The 10,604-nt window shown below is 30.3% G+C and overlaps 1 long non-coding RNA gene across 1 annotated transcript; it reads right to left on the bottom strand.

Annotated features, from left to right (window-relative positions):
• Positions 1 to 705: 705 nt before the first annotated feature.
• LOC108362608 (uncharacterized) lies at positions 706 to 10,135 on the bottom strand. Its single transcript, XR_001847493.1, has 3 exons — positions 10,124 to 10,135; positions 6,878 to 6,883; positions 706 to 2,098 (listed from the first exon to the last, which is right to left on the bottom strand). It is a non-coding gene; the product is annotated as an uncharacterized LOC108362608 (long non-coding RNA).
• Between the last annotated feature and the right edge of the window lie 469 nt (positions 10,136 to 10,604).

Below are 10,604 nucleotides of genomic sequence, written 5' to 3'. Positions count from 1 at the left end.
TTTTAGTTTATTTAATGCTAATTAAAGTCAAAATGACTGAAATCCTAAGTACGTCTATATTTCTTTTGAATTTTTTTTTTTAAATTAATTTAATTATTTTTTTTTTGTTTTGTGCCGCACTCAAACATTCATACAATATTTTTGTTTATTAAATTGCATTTATTTCTATTTATTTATATTTCTTTAGTTACAATTAAATACTAATAACGACATAAAAAATCAGCGCTTGACTTTGAAAATCTCTCAGTATTACAGTTTTCAGTTGACACTATAATTTTTATAGTTTTCTTTTATTTTCAATGTAATACTCTCTTTTCCTTATTTAATTTAAATCTATATTAAATTTATTCAAGTTTTAGTTAATTAAACCTTAATGTTTGTTTTTGCAATGTTTCTAGTTTAAAGTTTAAATAGAGAAAGAAGTATTTGTATAAGTTTTTATGTCCGTATTTTTGCCCTTTAATAAATAGTTGTAATTTATTGAAAATTGAATTTAATTTAGATATTTAAAATTTTTTAAATGCAACTAGTTCGCTTTTTATTTATACATAATATTTTTTGTTATATTCTTTTATCGTTTACATACATAATTGTTGAGAAAATTTTCAGTTTTTTTAAATTCAATTTTTTGTTAAAAAAAATATTTTCTGAAAATCATCTGCTTCCTAAGCTGAATTTCGATTTGTAAACACCCACTGTAGGTCGTTTTTTTTTTGGTAGACACTGTTGACACTAAGCTTTTCGTCTTCAGTTTCTATATAGTTAATTGAAATTCATCTCTGCCTGGGTTACATACATATAAATATATATGTGTTTTGCTTTCTCATTCAAGTTACCTGCTATTGCTGAATAGCAACTATTTTTGAATATCGACTCGCTAAGTTCGTATAATCGGATTCGTAAAACATTTTTTTATACAGTTATCCGCACTTTATTTGCCACTTTCTGCCTAACTCTGACATTTTCCTAACATTTGCTTATTTTTAATTTTTCCATTAAATTATATTAATTATCCGCAAGTTTGAGTTATTTTTTTCGTTCGTAAAAAACTAAATTTAATTATTGTTTTTTACTTATGGTTGATTTTATATGTTTTCAAAAAAATTTTATTAAAAAAAATGCAAACTCTATAGATATTCAACGCATTGTTTAGTGTTTTATGTTCATACACACATAAATTTTTTGTATTATTACTTGTGGCAGCGTGTGTGCTATTTTGTCTGATTTTTCTTTTTTTACTTTATTGTTGCTTACATAACTTTTTATTTAACTCCCATTTTGTTTTCCGTTTTCCTTTACTTCTTTTGTTTATTTGTAATTTCTTTTTCATTCGCATTTGCATGATTGGCTCGGCGCATACAGCAGCTCACCGAGTTCACCATTGTCTTTAATAATTTTCTTTAATACAAATTTAGAATTCTGGCTTTATACCCTTTTAAGCAAATTTATGTTCACACTTTGTTTTGCTTAAACGAATTTGAAACTTAGAAATTCATAAAAAAAAAATTATATCGAAAAAACACAGTACATTCATACACTACATATTCCCTCAAAACGCTTTTTGTCGTATAAAATTCAATTTTTCACCTATAACTTTTATTGGAAATTTCATCAATTACTTATTTAAATATCAATTTATGTATATATATTTACTTAATTATAACTATATATTATAAAATTCTAAAAGTTTCTGATTTTCAAGTTCATAGATGAGTGCTAAACAAAACAAATAAAACAGTTGGAGAATATCTGTGATAGCTGTGGTAAGTTCGAAAAGAGGCGTAGAAAAACAAACACGTAAAATGTTAAACATTTCGAAAGGTGGCAATTTATGCATAAGCGGTTAAAAAAAAATTTACCTCTTTGGAGTTTGAAGTTTAAAAGTAGGAAATATTAAAAAAATATAAATTAGGGCAAGCGGAGAGTTAGAAAGAGATATTTTTTTTTTTAATTTTTCACCTAAGTAAATACTAATTTCATAAGGGATGTAAATTTTGCAGCAAAAAAATTGTTCGGATGTTATCCTCCCACTTTTGAAAGCACCAATATGCATGTATATAGAAAGAGCCTAGAAGTATGCAACATAATATGCCCGGAACTCCTATGCCCTCCCTGTCCGAAGTGGTGGCCTAGAGAGTTTCCTGCCTAGCCATTTCATAAGCGCTACAATTTCTAGTGATTTGACTGTGTCGTGTGTCCCAAAGCACCTTAATTCGGAGTACTCCGAGGCGGTTTAAAGATATTAGCCATCCCAGCGCCCTACTTGCCGCATGGCTATCAGAGCAGATATTTACCCTTCGAGTCAGCAAAACATTAATGCATAACAAATCGGCTGCCACTTTTATTGCAACCACCTTTGTCTGAAAGATGATGCGGAGGTACGCTGGTCTGAACAGCTTCGATCTGTCTGTGAAATTGTTTATTGGACCGCTACTCCAGAGATTGCCATTCTCCCATTCGCCCTTGTAGAGATGTCCGTTGAGGAGGACCCGTTTGGATCCAGTTTCCGATCCATTTCTTCCCTTAGGAAGTCGAAGCTTTTAATGATTATCGAGTGCCCGCACGCTGGGTTGAAAGAGGACCGAGAGCTTTTGTGCGAACCGCTGCTACTGAGCATAGCATTTAGCGCTAGAGAAGGAGTGGTTCGGAGCTGATTCCAATAAGAGCCAAGAGTAGCCAGTGAATTCCATGTTGTGACAGTTTGAAGCGTTCTCGAGGAATCGTGTTTCTTAAATGCAGGTCATATAAACGACGAACAGAACCCTAAATTCTTTATGGATCTTCTTTGGTTTTGGATGCAATTAATTTTGGAATTTTAGGTTTTGCAAAGTTGTGAATTATTTTTTGAAGAAATTTTGGTAACGAAGCATTTTTTATGAAAACACGATTTCAGTTCTATGAAAAGAGCGAATCTTATTTAATTATCCAAAGCACAAGGCACGGTTGTAATTTAGAAGAAATTCCGGGAAATAAGCTATTTTATATAGACCTACAGCTAAGAGTCGGTGGAGAATTGCAGACTGCATTCATGCGCTGCTTTCGGAACGAGCGAAACTCTCCCACCCTAAGTGAAATGGAAAGAACTCTAGTTTATGGATGCAAATAGGCTCCTTTAACAATGACGCAAATTTTAATTCAATTCAAATGCGAAATTTTCGTAGAAAAATTCGGGTTTCTTTTAACTTTAATATTTCTTAGTCAGGGCTTAGTGTGGCGATTCTTTCTAATTTAAAGCTAAAGGGTGAGCGTTTAGCGACAGATTTTTCTTCATCTGAAAAAACTGAAAATTTGTATAAAAAAATTAATATTATTTTATGGTTTGGGAAAACACAAATAACAACCCAAGTTTAACTATTTATTTTGCACTCAAAAAAATGATTTCAACGCGTATATATATTAAAAAACGATGCAAGATGAACAACCTTTTTTAGGCGCAATATTCATAGAGACATACAAATGCAGATTCTTTATGCATGGAAGAATTGCGCAGCCGCTATCACCTATGCATACACTAGTTTTTTTTTGTTTACTCAGCAAGTGTGCATTTTGCAATACAAAAATATAAAAGTCATAAAAGTTACATTTTACAAAAAAAGTAAAAGCTTTAAAAAATAAAAGTTTTATAAAAATGTTGGAAAATTGCTTATACTTGAATTTGTCTCTTGTTTTTTCTTTGTTTAAAATTCTGCCTTAAATACATACATACGTCAAGTACATTTTTGGAGATGGAATTTACGAATTCAATACCTAAGATATTACAAAATTACATTTGTATAAAATCGTAATTATTCATGTAAGTATGTATGTATGTATGTTTGCATTGTTTACTATTTTCTTCGTATATTTGTATTTTCATTAACTATGTATTTATTTATTTACTTTTGCAAACTCATGCTGCACTGTGCGTGCGTGTAAGGATTGACTTTCTATTAGTCACCAAATACTTATTTTTTTCCTTTCTCAGTGGTGACTTAAGGTTTGAGTGGTTTCTCCCAATTTTTTTTCAGCATATTTGCATTCTTCACAAATTCTTAACAAATCTTGATTTTTAATTTTATTTCATGGTCTTTGTATTTGAGATGTTTTTTTTTTAAATAAATAATTATCTATTCAACTGTTATTGTTGTTGGTATTGCATAGCTCTCTTTTCGCTTCTTCAATTTTTCATTTTATCATAAGCATTACACTTACAATAGCTACTTTATTTTCTCTTATTCTTTTTGTTGTTGTTTTGCAAATTAATGCTAGTACTTATGTATGAGTGTGTGTCTGTGCTTATTGCATATATGTATTTGTATTATGTATTAGTTGATAGCGTAGCGTTTTCTTATACATAGTTTATTTGCTATTTTTTTTTTTTTCTTTTATATTCAAAGCAAATTCTGATTGTATCTATTGCACAAGATTTACGAATAGAAGNATAGCGTAGCGTTTTCTTATACATAGTTTATTTGCTATTGTTTTTTTTTTCTTTTATATTCAAAGCAAATTCTGATTGTATCTATTGCACAAGATTTACGAATAGAACCAGAATAACCATACCAAAGTAAAGAGAAACTATTAAAAAATAAAGCCAAAAAAGTGTACTCAGTTTCGAAGCGCTTTCGAGCATGAAAGCTCTAACGCTTACACATGCAGAGAAGCTTAACTCAATAGCGCGCTAGACGACGAAGCGCTTTGACAGTTACGAAGCTCGCAACTTTGTGGAGTGGAAGCTTCTTAAAATGCATGTGTCTGCGGAAAAGCTTTACCCAAAGTACGCTTCATGCTGAGGTTTTTTGTTAAGTTTGTAATTTTCTGGTTTTTTCGGTCTGTTCTTAGTCGGCAGTGGATTGTTTATGGTGAATGGTTTGTTTTTTAATTGTTGTTATGCACCTTACTAAGTTTACTTGGTTTTGTTTGTGTTTTTATGGAGTTAAAAAAAAAACTTTCAGAAAAAAGTAATCTAAATAAAATAAAAGAGTATGGTAGAAGTTTGAATATTTCATCTTTTTATCTTTTAAATTTGGTTTGCTGTACCTTGAAATGAACGAGCGATTTTTTGTTTGGTCCCTTAAACTTCTCCGACAGTTCGGCTGTTTTGCTGATTTTTAGAGCGTAAATGAAATTCATAACCTTTACTAAAATAAGAATTTATTTAAGATAAACAGAACGATAATACCGAAAATTAATTTGAGAACCGGTTAAGGAACTTTCCCTTTTTTGCAAACGAATGGCGACATCCTCAGAAACGCTTTCCGTATTCTGGGGTTGGCGTTATTATATGTATATACCGTTGCAGTCTTCTTGAAAAACGTGCAGTTAGTTTATGAAGCTTCCATATTAATTGAGTGAGCTTTCACTGCCAAAACGCGTGTATCTAAAAAGTTTTGTAATAATCATGAAAATTTACTACAATCAAAACTTGCATGGTTTTTAAGCTTACGCTTTCTTCAACTGAGCTTTAGTTGCACTAAGCAAGTTACATTATAGGTAGCGAACGTTGTAGTCCTCTTGAAAAAAGTTGTGCAGTTAGTTTACGGATATACGCATTAAAAAGCTTTCAAATTCATTAAATCGGCTTTCACTGCAATGCTCATGTATCAAAAAAGCTTTGAAATAATCATGAAAGCTTACTGCGATCCAAACTTGCATAGTTTTTAGGCTCAAGCTTTCTTTAACTTTGATTTAGTCGCCTTAGCTTTTGAGCTTTTATCTGCACTAAGCAAGCTATAACTATCTTTGTTTCAAGCTTTAATTTTTATTGAGTAAATTTTCGCTACATGTATATGGCGTTAAGCGTTCACTTGCATTAAGTAAGCTTTTATTGGTGTTATTTTCGGGATTTTGACTGTACAAAGTGAACTTTCACTCTCATGGTTTTTTAAATTTTCTCTTACACTAAGAGCCTTTGAGCTTCCACTTTAATTTAGTGACGATCAAACCGAACTTTTAATCTGTGCGCGTGCAGATAAAGTCTACGGAAAGCTTTGAAAAGTCTCATCTTCGGACAATGTAATGGTTTTGATTGCATAAATAAATAAGCTGTGACTTTATTTATTTTTCGCTCCTGCAAGCCTTAAGTGAGCTTTCAATGGCTTAGCTTTTTTGGCTTTAATATGCTTTAAGTAAGTTTTAACTTGCATTGAGCGAGCTTTCACTTTAATTTCATTGTTATTTCATGTGAATTCATTGTGCTTTCACTGTCTTTGTCTTTGAACTTTTCCATACCTTAAGTGAACTTTCGACAGCATAAGTGAGATTTCGCTATGTTTGTATTTGAGCTTTCACTCACATTAAGTGAAAACGACAGAAAAGGCAAAAACAACTTTTTACAGCCGCAAAAACCACAACTGATTCCTATAAACAAAATTATATTTTTCTGTGTTTTAATTATTTATAGTAGGTATATTTATAAGAAAAATTTAACTCTTTAAATTTGAGAATCGTAGTAAGTTATGAATTTCATTCTACTCACATCAAAGTCAGCTTACTTATTAATTTTACTAAAAATTGGAAACTTCAATCACCTCAGTAGCCTTTTACACAGCAAGAACATGTCGAAATTACAACCACCTACTCTGCCAAGTTGGTAGCTAATGTCCAAATACACAGCTTCCAACCGCAGCCAAACAATAAATCGGTCGATCATAACGCATTTCATTTCGATATACATTTTTGCCAACATCAACACGCAAATATTATTGCTCGCAACCATTTCTCGTTGTGTATGCCACTTATGAGTTGTTCTATATAAAGATATTCCTTCAGGGGGTCTTAACGAGCGACCCACACACACACACACGCGCTAGCGAAACCATACATACGCATATGGTGACGCGTCGTATGCTTTTATGAGCTTTTTGAGGTGTTTGATATTTTTTGTTGTTGTTTATACGAAATTCTCGCGCATGCTATATATTTTTTTGTTTCCTTAATTTCCGTTTGTATTTTTTTCATTGCGCTTTTCCCAGCTTGGGTTATTTATATTGGTTTTGTACGTTTGTTTAGTTGTATTTTTTGGGGGGGGGAAGAGGTTCATTTTAATTCAAGGATTTAAAGCGGGTTTTTGCCGTAATTGATATGCAAAATATCGCATGCAATTTTTTTTAAATTACACGCTTAATTAATTAATTATTATTACTATAAACAAGTGGCAGTTTTAACGGCTTTTTATTAATGGTTTTAAGTGAATATGTTTTTTTGCTTGTGTTTGTTTTTTTTTTTGCTTTATTTGTTTGCGTGCGATAATTTGCATACAATTTGCGTTTAANGCGGGTTTTTGCCGTAATTGATATGCAAAATATCGCATGCAATTTTTTTTTAATTACACGCTTAATTAATTAATTATTATTACTATAAACAAGTGGCAGTTTTAACGGCTTTTTATTAATGGTTTTAAGTGAATATGTTTTTTTGCTTGTGTTTGTTTTTTTTTTTGCTTTATTTGTTTGCGTGCGATAATTTGCATACAATTTGCGTTTAATTTGTTTTGTCTTAATGGAAACCTTTTGGAATAGCAAAATATAAAAAATTAAAATTTTTAAATTTTAATAATTTTTTATAAAAATTCAAAATTTTTTCACTATTTTTTTTTATTTATAATAAAAAAATTTAAAAATAATGGTTTTACAAACTGTATTTTTAGGTTTTTGTTTTTTGCTTTCAAATCTGCTACATTTTGCTAACCTAAGNTTGCGTGCGATAATTTGCATACAATTTGCGTTTAATTTGTTTTGTCTTAATGGAAACCTTTTGGAATAGCAAAATATAAAAAATAAAAATTTTTAAATTTTAATAATTTTTTATAAAAATTCAAAATTTTTTCACTATTTTTTTTATTTATAATAAAAAAATTAAAAAATAATGGTTTTACAAACTGCAACGACATCAATGTATTTTTAGGTTTTTGTTTTTTGCTTTCAAATCTGCTACATTTTGCTAACCTAAGTTGTAATGTATGTCTGCCTATCGTTCTAATCCTATTTCTATACTACCTATTTTCGTAATGATTTCTATTGAATAATTCTATTAAATTATCTATGCTTATGCGTTTCATGCATGAGTTCTATTTACTATGTAAGTATGTATGTAGGTATGTATGCAGCTATGAAATGAACTCTTTTCAATTGGTCTATGCACCTTTATGTCAGTATGTATTTATGTACAAAGAGCAGTTTGCTTGAAATCATTATGNGTTTTTTGCTTTCAAATCTGCTACATTTTGCTAACCTAAGTTGTAATGTATGTCTGCCTATCGTTCTAATCCTATTTCTATACTACCTATTTTCGTAATGATTTCTATTGAATAATTCTATTAAATTATCTATGCTTATGCGTTTCATGCATGAGTTCTATTTACTATGTAAGTATGTATGTAGGTATGTATGCAGCTATGAAATGAACTCTTTTCAATTAGTCTATGCACCTTTATGTCAGTATGTATTTATGTACAAAGAGCAGTTTGCTTGAAATCATTATGATTTCATCTTTTATTTATTTTATATTTCATATTACTAACTTACGAGTACTCCTTACTTTGACATTGAAAGGTAAGACGTCTTTTAAAAAGTGTTCAATAGGTACTAGGATTATTATTTGCTTTAAAACTGTTCGTATGCTTACAATGAGTTAGCGAGCATGAACTTTCTATGGTACCTTGAATTTTTTCTATATATTTTCTCTAGCATAGGGAAGAGCTTTGGTTAAACTAATGTATACCAATGCCATATTTTAAAAAATTTGGAGGGGGCAAAAAATAAAAAAAATTTTTTATAAAAAATTAAGTTTTTTTGGCTGTAATTTGCTGAAAAACTTTGAAAACTGTACAGTTATTTGTTTTCGAAAAGTTTTTCATAAACATTAGGTTAAGCTCAATTGAAAACTGAAAAGCTCAAATAAAAGCTGAAAAGCTTTAAGTAAAGCTCATAACCAACAGTGCAAGCTCAAAATCGGAATCACATTTTGCTAATATTTGTAAGGAACAAGTAATTTTTAAGCGAAAAGCAAAACAGACTTCAATTCCAATACAAAAATTTAAGGTGATCGTTAATTTCTTCAAGATCCAGTGTTCGGATCTAAACCAGTAAGGGGACAACCTTAAGGTGCCACCTTTTCTTCAAAAAAATAATTATAGGAATCGGTTAACGTGGTCCAAAGTTATGCGGTAACATACATAAAAAAAAAGAACAGAAACAAAAATTATTCCGACGATTTGATAAATAATTCTTAAGACCGATAGCTAAAAGAACATTATTCAGAAAATTTGGAATAATGTTTGGCGTTCTGCTCAGCTATTTAAATATGAGTTGTTTTGTGTAAAATACAACGAAAGCTCAGGTGAAAGCTCCGTGGCTGATTGTTTCTGTACTCGAGCTAAACGAAATCGTACGACGTTAATGTTTTTAAACCTCAAACCAAGTGACGGCTATTTTTTATATTGAGTACTGATGCTCAGGTGAAAGCTCCGTGGCTGATTGTTTTTGTACTCGAGCCAAACAAAATTTCATGCCGTTAATTTTTTTAAGGTCGAAACAAGTTACGAATATTTTTTATTAGTGTTACCGAGCTTTCACGTATTTGTGAAATGAAACTCTTCTGCAGCTGTATTTCCAAATAACGATAATTTTTTGAAATATTTCCTTACATTTTGCAGAGAGCTTTTGCAAAGCTTTCGATGTTCACTGTAATGGAGATTAGCCTTTTAAATTTTTTTGCATAGAAACTCGCGTTGTCGTTATCATTAATTGGCAATTAATGCGCTGCGGACCACCAAGAAGTATCAAAGCTAAAGATCATCTAAATTTTTGCATGTTTATTTTCATTAGGCACATTTTCAAAGCATTTGCTTTAGGGTTTTCATATGGGTGAGTTAACTCAGCTTAAAACATGTCTGCTTTAAAGCTTTTACTTGCGTTGAAAGTTGTGTTAAGTTTATTCATAAATAATTCAATAAATAAAATTTTGTGAGCTTTCACTAAGATTTTGTAAGCTTTAGGTTTGAGTTTACTTGCATTACACAAGTTTTAGTTTTCAGTTTTCAATTCTAGTAACTTCTTTAGCTTGCATTAAGTGAGCTTTAACTTTTTCCTGGTGAACTATCTTTTACTCTAGATGAGCTTTCACAATTTTTTTAATCTTTCACTGCCTTTGTTTGAAAGCTTTCACTGCTTTTATTTGTGAGCTTTTATTATCTCCAACTTTTGAAAATATATTCATACATTGGGTGAAATGAGTTGATTTATGATTAGTACAGCTTTCTAAACGAATAATACGTACCGCTTTCAAAAGACATTATACGGAGTTCTTATGAGTAGTAAATTTATGAAATAATATATATATTTTTTTTTAATTTAAAAGTGTCGAAGAAAATTTCTTTTTTAATTTTAAAATTTCAAATTAAAACTGCTTTAAATTTAAAAGTTGCAAATTATGTACAATTAGTTTGTTTCGATATATAAAAAACTTAAAAGTTTTAATATATATGGAAAATTTGTGAGAGTTTGATGGGTTTTCGGGCAACTAATATGGGCTACTATTTTCTTCTATAGATTTCGAGTTTATTTCTCTTAGTTTTCTAGATTTCCAAACTGCTGCTTAACTTATTGATCTTTTTTTGGGTATCT

Source organism: Rhagoletis zephyria, unplaced genomic scaffold (assembly GCF_001687245.7).
Source record: "Rhagoletis zephyria isolate East Lansing unplaced genomic scaffold, Rhagoletis_zephyria_1.1 Rzeph_scaffold_01052, whole genome shotgun sequence".
In the NCBI taxonomy this organism is placed as follows: Eukaryota; Metazoa; Arthropoda; class Insecta; order Diptera; family Tephritidae; genus Rhagoletis; species Rhagoletis zephyria.
The sequence above is the reverse complement of the archived record's forward strand: the minus strand, read 5'-3'. Positions and strand labels throughout refer to the sequence as shown.